The sequence below is a fragment of the Micromys minutus genome (assembly GCF_963924665.1).
Source record: "Micromys minutus genome assembly, chromosome: 4".
Lineage (NCBI taxonomy): Eukaryota > Metazoa > Chordata > Mammalia > Rodentia > Muridae > Micromys > Micromys minutus.
Genome location: NC_137973.1, coordinates 48823484 through 48838747, shown reverse-complemented (window position 1 = coordinate 48838747; position 15264 = coordinate 48823484).

Genomic DNA, 15264 nt, shown 5'->3' with positions numbered 1-15264 from the left:
CGTCAGCCAAGGAAAAGCAGTGGAAAAGAGACCCAGGCAAGCTACGATAGGGAGGAAGAACTGACAGCATTGGTAACCATTTGGCTGTAAGAAGTGAGCAAATCAGAACATGTACCTCATGAATGCAAACGGAGGGACTGGGGAGAAAAGATATGGCGAAGGGAAGTCGGGGAGGATGAGCCAGGATGAAGCATAAGGATTAAAAACATCACAGAAAAATCAACTCTAGTGTATCCTATCAGATGAGCAATTAAGGAGATATTAAATTTGCTGTGTCATTGCTGTATGTCAGACACAGTGAGTGGAAGAGTGTCATGGATTACATGTGGCAGTTGATGATCACGTTTCAGCGCCAGGTCTCCCTTTCCACCTTTAGATGGGTTCTGGAGGGTAAACTTGAGTCATTAAGTTTATGCAACAAGTACCTTTAACTTACTGCGCCATCTTAGGACCCTACAAATTTCATTAATAATAATGATGATGATGATGATGACGATGATGATGATGATGATGATGATGATGATACAAAAGAAGCAAGAGATATGATCAAAGATTACTCTTAGATATTCCAGTTAGATATGACAGAGCGACACTGAGCACTTGGGGAAGCAGGATTAGGCAGAGTTTTGGAAAGTTCTTATTCTTGACAAGCGATTGACTGGCATGGGATGAGTCCACAGTGCATGGTAGACAAGAGACAGAAGCAAAGTTTTGCAAAGCTCAAGGCAAACATTTCAGGAGATGGGAGACAGCAGGCAACAATATGAAACATGGCAGAAAAACCAAAACACAACATACAAATATGTACCTATTACTTTAACAGTATAAATGCTAGGGTCATTAATAATGATTTATTAATCTAAGAGCCAGAAAACTTATCCTTGCTTTTATTACTGATGTTTTAACCTGACCAAATATTTATATTCTAGTTTCTAAGAGCTTTATTAATCCTGATTCTTCTTTCTCATAATAGTTAACACTTAGGTCTTAATAACTTGGAAATGGATAAAAACAGTTAAAGGACAGCAGACAACAATAATAAAAGTAAAATAACCATTTTGTTATCCAGAAAGAATAAGAATAATATATCTTCTTTACTTTCCTTTTATTTTATTTTATTTTTTTACTATTTAAAATAAAAATACAGACAAGGTCAGGAATAATTGCTGGGCTCAGTAGGTAAGGACTAAGTTCAAGTCCACCAGCAGCCATGTAAATGATAGAGCATGGCAATGCATGTACAGAACAGGATACACACACACACACACACACAGAGAGAGACACATACACACATACATACACACACAGACACACACAGACACACAAACACACACACAAACACAGTTACACACACATACACACATCCAAACACACACACAAACACAGACACACACACACATACACACATACAAACACACACACACACAATAAATACAAGACAAAATAATGTTTGTGAGCTAATATAATTCTAATCTTTGTAACAATACCTGTGTCCTGGCATGCAAGACTTTGATAAAATGATTCTTACCCTATTTAATCTTAACAATGAATATTTTATTTTAAAGGGTTTTTTAGTAATTGATCATACTATGAAAGAATGTTTTATAAGGCAATATTTAATTCCTTAAAATATCCTCAAAAATTAAAGTGAGCTTCAAGCTGCAGTTATTATATATTTGAGCCACCATAAAAGTCATTAGTAAAGAAATGACAAAATCCATAATTGAAGGCATATCAATAATTCAAAACAAACGTTTACAGCTGCTTGTATTTGGAGGCTTTTCTACCTACATCTATGCTGTTTGATGGCTTATCCTTGGTTCTTAGTCACAGCTATGTTGTAAGCAAATATATAGGAGGGTAGATTAAAAAAAAAACTGTAGATTTTGTGTAGAGAAAGTCTTTTGTGACCTTCAGGAACAGGGTATTTGTGGCCAGGCATGTTGGCACACACCTGTAATTCAAGGCCATTGGGCTACATACCAAGAGCCATCTCAATTAACAAACCAAAATAAAATGATCATGGATTTCCGTGGAGGAGTGAAAACAGAAATAAAATATAAGGACTAAGGAACAAAGGGAGAATGAGAAAATGTGACAGAATCATTTTCCAAAAGGATAATCAAGTTTGGTACAACATACCTGTTGTTAACCATAAGAAGCCTGTCTGGAAAGGCTACATATGATGTAATTCCAATTCCATGACCTTCTGGAAAAGCAAGAGTGTGGTGGGAGGGAGTCAGTGGTTGTGAAGACTGAGTAGGAGGAGGGTATTTTTATGACAGTGAACTATTCTGTGTGATTCAGTAGTGGCAGGCAGGTTTACTCTTGAAGACAAACAGAATACTTGCTTACTCTTCTCAGCACGGGGGTTAGACACCTGACATGAGGTATCTTCAAGGGTGGATTTATCTTGGTTCATGGTTAAAGAGATTTCTGCCGAGAGAAAGGCAGGAAAGCAGAAGGCTCCATTTCAGTGGGATTGTACAGCCAGGACTCCTCATTCTCCATGGAATAGGAAGCAGAGACAGACAAAACAGAGCCAGAAGCAGGGTCAAGCTATAATCCTCAATGTCCTTCACTACACATCACTTCCTTTAGTTAGGTCCCACCTCCTGAAAGTTCTGCAACCTCCCCAATGACATCAATTGGATCCCAAGTGTTCACACACATTATCCCAGGGGAGCAGTTTATGATCAAACCATAAGACCATTCACTACTGAGCATCAGTCCCCATGGGAACTATGGACTTTGGGTGGTGATGGTATTTTAGTATAAGTTTACGAATGGTTACAAACATATGAGATGTAGAGAGCAGAGATGTGCACGCACAGGGATGAGGGCAAATGAGCATCTCCACTCCATTTTCTGTGAAGTTAAAGCTGCTGAGCAATTGTGATTCTTATTAAAGATGCTCTACAAAGACTATTAGGTACGTGCTCACATTCCATTAGTAAACTCATGTATTGCCTTTATTTTATAGTTTGATAACCTTAGAAGTTTCAAGAAAGTCTAGCAATGTATTTCTGAGCTGAGTATAATAATATACACTTAAATATATACAATAATATATTTAATTTAAACATATGTGTGTTCATATAATAAGAATTTAGCTACATTTCTGGAACAATACAGTAGTGCTAAATTTGATGGTAATTAATTACGACTGAATTAAGACATATTAACTAGATCTTTAGATTACACTTCTCATCATTCATGCCATGTGTAGTGGTGCATAATGTATAATCCCCAAATTTAGCAACTTCCAACAGACATCCTAGAACTGGGTTGGTAGAGAACATGCCTAAAAGTCTTAAAGCCCTGGGTTCAAACCTCAGCACTGTGGAAACTGTAATGGTGTTACACACATTTAATCCAAATACTTGGAAGGTGGAGTCAGAAGGACCAGGTATCAACATCATCATCAGCTCTGTAGAGAGCTCCAGTCCAAAGGCCAGCCCGGGACCAACAAAAGATGAATGATTTATTGATTGATTCATTCATTCACTCATTCATTCAATTCTTCAAGTAGTTGACCAAGTGGGGTCTTTTGAAGGTCTGCATAAAGACGCAGCTGTGCACAGGGCCATCTGAAAGCTGGGTTCATGTGCCAGCTCCTGGGCTGGGATAGTTAGACCAGCTGGGGACTGCTCAAGAACTTTATCTCAGTTTCCTTCCCACACAGCTGGAGCTGTGTCTGTGTGCAGTGATACATCTGCTGGTTTACGAGTTTACTTCTGTGTGCTGTCCTGGTTCTACAAATACCATCTCAAGAAGCGTGAAACCCTTTACCACATAGCTCCCAGAAAAGATCCTGTTGGCCTTTAACTCAGCCTTCCTTCATTGCATTTCATTTCTGATACACTCTTCACTCGTTCAGCCCCGATAAGGTTATCTGTCATCGTATACTTTCTCTGTCTTGAATGTACAATTCGGAGTAACACATAAAAGGCTACTTCAGTTGGATAAAGCACATGATTTCTGCCTAATACGATACTGTAAATGCCTCACAAGCCATGGAGACATGGGCTGAATGGACTGGTATTTTAAGATTTCCTGTGACTAGCAAGGTACGGAAAGTCTGAGTGGCTCATATTGTCTCCTGACTTCCTGAGGCAGTTTTCCTAAGCCATTCTCCTCCAGCCAGGCCGAGAAACATAGCCTGCTCAGACGTCACTGCCCTAGTTGGTTAGAAATTCAGTCTAGAAGATTCTGCAGCAGCCTTGCTCTCTCTGTCTTAAACATAACTGTAAATCCTATAAAGGGATTTTAGAGAAGTCACAATTTTATTTTATAAAACTTCTCCTGTGGGATGTGATTCTAAAATTTTTGAGAAAAAGAAGCTTAACCTTATTTTAATGAAAATAAATGATTTGAACACTTATTTACATCTCTGCTATTGCACTTAATGGCTATACTGCAAAGCTTAAGTTTTCCCATCAATCACCTATTCGAATTGTGAGTCATATGTTTTTAAAAATCTATACCCCTCTCTTCCTGCCTTCCAGACCCTCTTGTGTAGTCATATCTTTTTATCATGGCTGTGTTCACATATTGGGACAAGAAATGTATGTCACAGTTCTTGTTCATTCATAAAGCTTGTACCCTGAATTTGAATGACCGATTAACTGCTTACTGATTGCAGTGCTGGCATTAGAAGTCAGGATCTCATATATGCTAAACAGACACTGAGTTACACACCAGCTGCCAGACCCCAGTTTGGGGTTGATGGGAGACTGATACATACTTGACAAATGGGAATTCTTTCAAGTTTATTCTTATAATTTTGATGTTGCTCTGTGTATTGCTATTCCGTTGAAACATTATGGCCGTTCTTATGGCTTGAGCCTTAAATAGTCTGCTGGCTATTTGTGTATGAAATCTTTCTGATTTGAAACTTCCCCTATAGAAAAGGGAACTGCAGGTATCTGGGCCTTGGTTTCCCCAATTTCAAAAGGAGACTCAACAATCATATCATCCGGTAATGTCGTTATTGTGCATTGAATGAATTTGGGCATTAAAACAAACAGTAACAGTTCTTAGTATCTGGCGATTGAGCAATATTCTATGTGGGGTTTGGTATCAGCATTGCCTTTGATATCTTTCTCCAAATGGCAAAAATATGTTACAGTGACCACTTGAATGAGTTGGTGCTAGATTATTTTATTTGTGTATGTGTGTTTGTCTCTGTGTGGGTACATACGTCTGTTTGTGGTTCCTGTAGAGGTCAGAAGATGGTGTCAGATCTCCTGTAGCTGAATTTATAGGTGGTGATGAACAGCCCAGTGTAGGGGATTGTGAACCAAACCTGGTCCTCTGGAAAAGCAGCCATTGCTCAGCCATCTCTCCAGTCCCTATATTAAGATGAGCCCTCACTCGCTGCCTCACAGCCCAGGCTGGCCTCTAGCTCATCCTCCTCCTGTCCACCTGTGTGGGTGTGGACCTCTGAATTCATTCTTATTATCTTCGCCGTGATGCTTTATGCTTACGTCTCGAGTCAGCGTTCAGCCCTTACACAGCCCAGTGCAGATGTACCCACCAGTAAATATCTGAGTTCAGAATAGAGTCAGGAATGTCTCATTCAGAGTTAAGAGACAATTGCTAGGCTTTTCCCGAAATGGCTTTTAACCAAGAATCTCAACAGACACTGACTCTTCAAATGACAAGAGATCGACAAGAGATGGAAAGACACTGAAGCATAAAAGGGGGGTAAAGTTTGAAAAGGCTAACTCATGGGGATATGTGCAAAACTGAGACATTTCTAAAGGAACAGTCAGTTCTGTGATTATTAATTCTCTTCCTTCTAGACTGACTAATGAACGGCATTTTCAGTTAATCGGTTTTTCGAAAGTCTCTGTCGCAGCTCTGTTTGTAGTTCTGTGACACGCGTCTCCTGGGTACAGTTCTTATTATTAACCCTTTGAGGTCCTCAAGCAGTTTCAGTTTCTTTACAGTCTTGTAACTGTCATCCAGAAAACTAAACCATCTTATCTAAATATATCATTCCTGTAGTCAGCCTCATAGACACACTTGACTCTCTGATGTCTGGATTCAAGGAAGAATGACTTACTGAAAGTACTTATCAAGGCTGCAGTTCCTTTTGGAATTACGTGTGTGTGTGTGTGTGTGTGTGTGTGTGTGTGTGTGTGTGTGTGTGTGTGTACATAGCTAAGGGGTTAAAATGAGAAGAGAGGTCAGACAATTAACAGGAAGTGGGCAAACTGTTTCAAGTAGGAAGAAAATGGGACGAAAATAACACAGTAAAGAGAGACAAAGGAAGAGGAGGGGCCTCACTAAAGTAAGCGATGAAGGAAGGGGAGAGTCTTTTAAAAAATGAATGGGTTTCATAGTGCAGGCTATTGAAAGGGGGGACATGAGGGGAATACTGCTGCCATGGTAACCTATAAAGAAACCAGGAGTGACAGTTGCCCATTTCTAAGAGGAAAAGCCACCTGAGGGTTCAGATACATTTTCTGGTATACAGGAAGATGTAACACTGGGTGCCTCACAGGACACTGCTCTAACACACAGCCTGGATGATTTCAGTGTTCATTCTGGGATGATCGTTGACTAGAACACTGGTATTTGAGACTACTTTTCATATGGTCATCACATTTTAATCTAAAGTAACAGGAGAACCAAGAACATGTGACATCCAGCTTGCTAAGCCCTGTGCAGTATTTATTTATTATTCATGTATTTACTGTTTTTTATCCACACACAGGAGGTGATATAAAGTCCTTCATTTTTACCTGTGTAAAGAGAGCTGCTATATTTTCTTCTAATTAAAGTCAAAACCTTTACTGGGGTGGGGGGGGTCTGGACTTGTAACATAGAAGAGATGAATGAGGTCTCCTCTCACAAAGCTTACGGTCTAACTGAGAGAAGATAAAGTTTTGGGTTTAGAGCATCAAGGTACAAATATGCATGGCTTGTGGTGAAGTTGGAAAGTCAGCAGAAGCAAGGAAAAATTAAGGGAATGTTTTGTTCGGGAGGAAAGTTTTTAGGCAGTGAGCCAATTTATACTCAAGTAGGAATTTCCTCATGTGTACACACATTTCCGCCACAGGCATGTGTGTGCACTTCTCTACTACAGGTGTGAGTGTGTGTGTATGTGGTGTGTGTGTGTGTGTGTGTGTGTGTGTGTGTGTGTGTGTGTGGTGTGTGTGTGTGTGTGTGTTGTGGTGTGTTGTGGTGTGGTGTGGTGTGTGTGTGTGTGTGTGTGTGTGTGTGTGTGTGTAAGGTAGAGTGAAAACACATGTGAGTTTTATTAGGGACACTTACAGAAGCATAGACACCTTACCAGTTGCTAAACCACTGAAGAAAATGTCTCTCCCACTTACAAGTCACTCACCGCCTATAAATGCTCAGGGTCGAGGCAGAGTCTCTGGAGCCCTTTCTTGAGGTATGATGGAGCAGAGGCTGACTTACCAGGCTGTGTAATAAATGATGGGACCTGAAGTCTGCCTTGTCCTCCCAGTGTCACAAACTCTGGCACACACCAAGACTTATGGCTAAGAACCCCTGTTCCTCGTGGTGCTTTCTAATCTTGGATTCCTGGTCTTTCAGTCATCAATCTGAATATTGTGTCTGAAGTCAGCACGAGGCATTGGAGAAAAGAGGCGAATGCTACAGCAGGCATTATGCCCCGTGGATTTGTCTTTGTAAGGAATAGAAGTATACGTAAGCAGCACATCACTATGGAGTCTGCATGATGGACTATGGGACGCTCGACCTGGTACCGGCGCCGCCGGAGTTTGAACATCTTGCGGGCACCTGCCCTGCTGTCAGCGCTCTCAGACATTGTCTCAGCTGCTCAGAAGCCTCACTCCGGTGACACCTTTCTCCCCCACTTCCAGATCAAGGTCACACCCTTCCTCCCACAAGCAAGCCGAGGTCACACCCTTCCCATACCCCTCACCTCCCAACCCTGACAGGCAGGCCACCGCTGTGTGTTGTTCAACTTTCAGAGCACCCAGTACAGTTGGCTGGTGCTGTCTCTGGCTTGCATCTCAGCTGGATTTCTCCCTCTTCCCAATCCTGAGTTAGGCTCCTACTTTTGCATGGGTGTTGACCCTAACACCATTCCCTGATAAACAACCCGAATGCTAAACTCTGCCTGAATCTGCTTCCTCGAGATCCCAAAGGGCTTTACAGCATGAAAAGGCTTGATGGGTCAGATAGTGAAAGGTACTGAGTGGTTGAGGTAGACAGGGGCGAGGCTGAGAAGCAGGGGCTTACTGCAGTGACGGATAAGGATCTGTATCAGAGCACTGACCAAAAGGAAGCCACCACCGTGTGTGACTGTCCTGTGGATAGAACACACCAAGGGTGTGCCCTGAGGGCTAAACCCAAAACTTCTCTAAACACATTTTTCAGGGTAATTGTAGTGCATATGCCTGTGTGAAAAACATTACAGCAAACCCATTTTATACAATGACTACGTACAGACAAGTCATTCTCCTAGATACTAATGATAAAAATTAAGATGCCCAACTTTTTCTGGCTTTGGATCATTGCTTTTCATTCTTTCCTCCTTGCCAATCTAAGCTGCTGAACCCACTCCATGGCTTTCTGCTGCTAAAATCCTACGAGATAATTTTCTAGAACTGCCTAGTACAAGTTTTTCAAGATACCTCCAGAGTGAGAGTGCTGAAAGCAACTTCTGTGATGATAAAAGGCAAACTGGTGAGTGCTAGTGGAAATGATTAAAATAAGCCAAGGAGCTCTTGACCTCTACACATCAAAAGGATGACCTGCCCTCCCCCTCCCCCACGGCTGCTCCTCTGTTTCTTATTTTGAGGTGTCACCTAAAGCCCAAAATAGATGTGGGTGTTGTCATTATATTGGCACAGTGCGTCTGAAGACTCATGCAACTCATCAAGACTGCAGCGCTGTAAGGTTTGATTGAGTATAATCGTCATCTTGCAGACTCTACTTATTCAAAATGTACAAAGCTGGTAAGTTTGCACACACCACCAGCGAAAGTCAAAATGACACATCTTTCCAGCGGGTCTTTCTGTGCCCCCCCTTGTCATGCTCTTGTCTCTTGTTTCCCTTTTCTCTCCCAGGGCAAATGCCTCACCCTCTTTTTTTGTCCCTCCAGACGGCTTCACACTGCCTAGAACTTTATAAGATTGTGAGCATGCATTGTGCACTATTTGAGACAAGGTCTTCCCACCAGCATAATATTTTAAAAGCTAGATGTCAAGTGTTTTGTTGTGCAACATGAGAAATTTTGTTTTTATTACATGTTATATATTACTAATGCAAGTAATAAAAAAGTGTTCCTCTACTTTCAAACATGGTTTCATTTATTTGTGTGTGTGTGTGTGTGTGTGTACCTGTGTTAGCTCACATGTATCATGTGCATGCAGGAGCCTGAAGAGGCTGCAAAGAGAGGTTGGATCTGTTGAAACTAAAGTAACAAGTAGGACTGCCCCTGGGGGACGGTGCTAGGAACTGAGTTGTCTACAAAAGCCTTATGTGCTTTTAAGCCATCTTTTCTCAGCTGTGATGATTTGTATATGCTTGGCCCAGGGAATGGCACTATTAGGAGACGTGGCCTTGTTGGAGTAGGTGTATTGTGGGTGTGGGATTTAGGACCCTTCTCTTAGCTGCTTAGAAGCCAGTATTCTCTTGTCTACCTTTGGATGAAGATGTTGAACTCTCAGCTTCTCCATCCTCACATCTGTCTGGATGCTGCCAAACTCCCACCTTGATAATAATGGACTGAGTTTCTATTATCATCCATTATCACTGGGGACTGTAAACCAGCCACAATTAAATGTTATTCTTATAAGAGTTGCCTTGGTCATGGTGTTCTTTCACAGCGGTAAAACCTAAACTAAGACACCAACTTTTCAAGTATATATAGTCATTGTGTCTCAGACTAAATAAAGCTTTTGTTTTATGACCAAAGCAACTTTCTTTTATAATTATAAATCCCTGATAAGTTATCTGTGATATTCCCTGACAAGCCATATTTTTAAGGGAATATAAAATGTTTAATAGGAGAATCTATTCTCACCAAAATCTGTGCCTAAATAACCTAGAACAAGAAGTGGATGCTAAAGTGTGGCTAAGTAGTTGTGCAAAAGCTAGAGCCTTAGATGGTAACATGAGAGTGTGAGCCCATCACTAACTAACAAGGCTGAGGCAGGAGGGTTGGCAGGTTAAGACTGGCCTGAGGTACATAGCAAAATTCTTTCTCAAAACAATTTTATTGTAAAAGTTAATTAAAGAAAGAATAGATGGTAGAGAACAAGAGGCAGTAATCTTAGTTCTCTGAAGTAACCAGATAAAATAGATGCTGATTCCTCATCACACACGTGTGACCCCACATATTCTCCCTCCCTCTTTCTCTCTCACACACACACAAACATATACACATATTACTCCAACCCCCCTTCCTAAATTTCTTATCTCTAGAAAAGATGGAAACCAAAGATGGTTTCAATGCCTGTGAATATGCAAACCTGGGGTTTTAAATACAAGTCAGTTGCAAAAAGTTTGTTCTGCATACATACATGATCAATACCTTGGATATAATCCCTAATACAGTAAAGAGAAGAGGGGAAGAAAAGGAAGGAGAAAGGGGATAGAAAGAAGCAAATATTTCATAATCTATATATATATATATATTTATTATATATAAACATACAAACATATGTATGTATGTATGTATGTATGTATGCCTGCAAAGGCCAAAGACAGTGTCAGATGCCCTGGAATTGGGATTACAAATGGTTGAGAAAAACCTTAAAGGTATTGGGAAATGAAGCTGCAGGCATCTTGCCTGCTGAGCCACCTCTCCAGCCCTGTCCCATTGAATAACCCTCTACAGCTGCACAAAGCCCTGGATAAATAGGTGAGAGGCGATCACTACATCTCTGAAGTGAACTGACAGAACTTCCTGCTTTTGACAGAATTTTCTCAGTTAAAGTGACTCCTTGCTTGCAACACAGTGCTGTCATTTCCAGGAGAGCAGACTTTTAGACTGATGGCAATTTCTGTGAGGTTCGCTATTGCATTTCTAATGCATATGTTAGATGTTTTTATTTTATTTGACATAGTATAGAACTTTTAATATTCTTTTAGAGAAAGGATTAGGTGGGTTTTTTGTTGTTGTTGGTAGTACTTTGTTTTTTGACAAACTTGTTAGCCCTGTTAATGAACACAGCATGGGGGAGGCATTATAGTGTGCTAGCTCCATAGGACATACAGTGTATCTTATGAAAAGCCTCAGCTATTTGGCAGTTAGTGATGATACAAAGTGTACATTTGTACACCTGGCCTGCACTAATCATGATTTTATACATAGTAGATCCTGTGCATCACATAACAAGTACAGAATCACTTCATCTTGGTCTTGGGCTGGCCAGGAATTTTATGGCAGCTGGGAGTTTTGTGAGGGTTATATCTCAAGTTTTCTTTCTTTTGTCAAATATTTCATCTCATTTTTATACTTAGAACAATGTTTAAGAATTTTTCTATAAATATTATCTTATATATAATAATTAAAAAATTAAAAAAGAAAATAAAAAATTTAAGCCTCGTTAGAGTTTTTGGTATACCCCCGAATTAGTGTATCAGCATGCAAAACTTCTCATCTTCTGGTGAAATATGCTGGAATCCTTCACGACTTCAATGTGGAAACAGTTATAGGGAAATACATTTAGTTTGCAAATTAACATCTGTACTTATCCTTGGCTTATAAATAATGTGTGAGTAAAGCTGTTTTTTTTTTTCTGAGAAACTTTAATATTACTTTTGTTTGCAAAGAAAGAAAACTGAACAATTAGTTCTTCCTGCGATTTCCTCACAGGATTTTCTCACAGGTTATGGTTAAAAAATATAAAAGCTTAGTACCATGGCAGGATAACAGTGGAGAATCGGGTTTAAATACCAGTTAGGTCAAGATAATGATATAGTTAGTATCAGTTGTTGTTGTTGTTGTTGTTTTCCTCTTAGTACTTCAAAGAGAGATCCTGCCCGTCTCTGTCACACCAACTGTCACAAAGGTCCCAGGAGAAAATGCTGTTGACCACAGAGGACCTGCTCCGGTCTGTGAGCTCTCATCACGTGAGTATAAGCCCATCCCTTAGAGCTCCCACGGAATGCTTTTCTATCCCCATCTCTGCGCATGCTTTGTGCGTCTTAAACAATTCCTCATAGAAAAACTGAGAACTCGGTATTTTGTGTATAAACTGAATTTCCTGTCGTTGCTTAGGGCATAGTGCTCAGTGGAGGACTGGAACGTCAATGTAACCCAATAAACAGGGAAAGCAGAAAGAGTAAACAAAACCTGGAAGGGCGAGGCTTATTCTGATGATGCAGCTTCCTGTGAGTCTTTTAAAGAAAGCTTTTGAAAAAATGTCTCTCCCTATTCATTTGGGTTTCTTTCCACAATTAATGACATATTTATTTTTACACATTTACGGAAAAATAAACTTTATGAAAAAAAATTAAAAACAAAAATCCTGGCCAGGAGGTGATGAATCTCTGTGAGTTCAAGGCCAGCCTGATATATATGGAATGTTACAAGACAAGGGCTATATAGGGAGACCCTAACTCAAACCCTTCTTCCCCACTTACCCTTGTAACTCCAGTTCCAGGTGGCCCAATGGCCTTTTCTGTACTTTGGGAGAACCTCCATTTGCATGAGCAATACATTCCCCTACAAATATTTAAAAACAAATATCTTTTTCTAAAACAGACAAAGGGGATGGGGATGGGCAAACTGGAGGCAGAGTAATGTGACGCTGCCACAGTGTACCCTGAATGAGTTCCCTTCACATGCTGCGGTTGCACATCTTACCTGCCATTACATTTTATATTATGTTGAAATTCTGATTATGGCTATCCCAGGCATGGGGCTGGGTTGGTGTTCAATGCACAGGACATTTACGTGTGTGTGTGTGTGTGTGTGTGTGTGTGTGTGTGTCTGTGTGTATGTGTGTGTGTGTGTGTCTGTGTGTCTGTGTGTCTGTGTCTGTGTCTGTGTTTGTGTGTTTGTCTGTGTATGCATGTGGGTCTATGTGTATGCCTGTGTGTGTGTGTCTGTCTCTGTGTGTGTCTGTATGTCTCTGTGTGTATGTCTGTGTGTGTCTATATGTCTGTGTGCGTCTGTGTGTTTGTGTGTATCATTGTGTTTCTGTGTGTCTCTGTATCTGTGTGTCTGTGTGTGTGTTTGTCTGTGTGTGTGCATGTGCGATGATTGTGTGCCTAGGGGTGTCAGAGCCCAGCTTGCAACAGTTCTTTTCTTTCACCACGTCCATGTGGGTCTCAGTATTGAGTTCTGGTCTTTAGACCTAGCAGCAAGTGCCTCTACCTACTGAGTTGTCTTGCTCATGGTCTTAAAGTCTTTTCACAATTATGGTGCATACATAAACAGTACTGGGATAGAACAGAAAGTACATTTCTTTATAAATATTTTATTTACATTTCAAATGTTATCCCTTTTCCTAGATGCCCCTCCTGAAACCCCTTATCCCATCCTCTTCTTCCCCTGCTTCTATGACGGTGCTCCTTTACCTACTCACTCACTCCTCACTGCCCCAGCATTCTCCTACACTGAGGCATGGAGTCTCCACAGGACCAAGCCCCCCCCCCCCACTGATGCCAGATAAAGCCACCCTTGCTACATAAGCAGCTGGAGTCATGCATTTCATTAGAGATTGCATTTCACCTAAGTGTTGTTCACACACAGATGAATTTCTCCACTCAGAGGTAGATATTTCTTTGAGTTGTTGGAAACATTCCAAGTCCTTTAACCTTTATCAAAAAGAAGAATCTGTAAAATAACTAAGTAAATAAATAGGTGAGTAGATAACTTGATGTTAGAAAGAGAAAAAGAAAAGAAAAAGAAACGCCTCTGTGTTACTACTAACAATGGCCCTGTTCATTTGGGAGCTGTGCATCTAAGTTGCTTTGGAAAGCTTCTTATGAGCTATACTAACTTGGCATCTCATTAAAGCTGTCATATCCACATTTGGAACAACACTGAACTAAGAAGAGTGTTACAGTAATCCATGTGGGAGACGATATGGATATATAACTAAAGAAGGAGCCCTGGAGGTGGGAGAAGCAGAGGTGATTTTTATCTCAACTCCTTGAGGTAGCTGGAAGAAACAGAGCAATGAGGCTTTCTGCTTGAATAACCACTTACCATTTGGAGGGCACTGAAGGAAGAGACATCCTGATGGACAGCGGACTCTCCCTTGCAAGTATAAAGTGTGTGTTGCTCAGATACATCAGAATGGAGGTCTTTGTAAGTGTGGGTGTGGGTGTGGGTGAGTAGAGAAATGTGGTCTGGTGTTACAGTTCTATAAGAATGTAGACTGAGGTCTTGGTAACTGCAGGGTTTGGGGGAGCAGTGAAGAAGGTGGGTCAAGAACAGAACCCTAGAGCCTACAAATGGCTAGGTGTGTAAAGGTGATTGTTGGTGACACTGATGATCAGAGTTCAATTCCCAGGACCCATATGGTGGAAGGAAAGAACCAACTGCTGAAAGCTAATTTCTGACTACCACACCATGATATTGGTGTCTATGCTCCATGTCTATGCTCTACCACACACACACATACACACACACACACACACACACACACACACACACACACACACACATGGAGGGGGGTACAAACAGAGAGGAACTCCAGAAATGACAGAAAGGGAAGAGGGAGAAAAGATGATTCCAAAAGGAAGAAGATTGAAAACAAGATAATTAAAAAAAAATGCCTTTAGCTACTAGGTTTTATATTGACATATTGCCAATCGCACTGGAGTCCAGTGGCATGCAGATGACCAAATTGCTGTTATAAAATATTCTGACAAAAAACAAAACAAAACAACTCAATTGAGAAAGCGTTTATTCTGGATTCCAGTTACACTGCATCAGGTACTTCTCTGTTGTGATTAACTGCCGAGACCAAAGGCAACTTTAAGGAAGAGCGTTTATTTTGACCTGTGGTCTCTGCCTGGAACCATGGAGTGAGAGTTGATAAACTATGGCAGCAAGTGACAGGCACAGTGGTAGGGGAGGGAAGCTGAGACCTTCCGTTTTGAACCACGGGTACAGGACAAGGACAGCAAACTCTAAATAGCCAATGCTTTGTACTCTCAAAGCTCTCTCTACAGACATTCTTCTTTCAGCAAGGCCATCGAACCTAAACCTTCCCAAACAGTGCCACCAAAGCAGGACCACGTGTTCATATATCAAAGGCTATGGGAGATGGTTCTCATCCAAACCACCACATATCC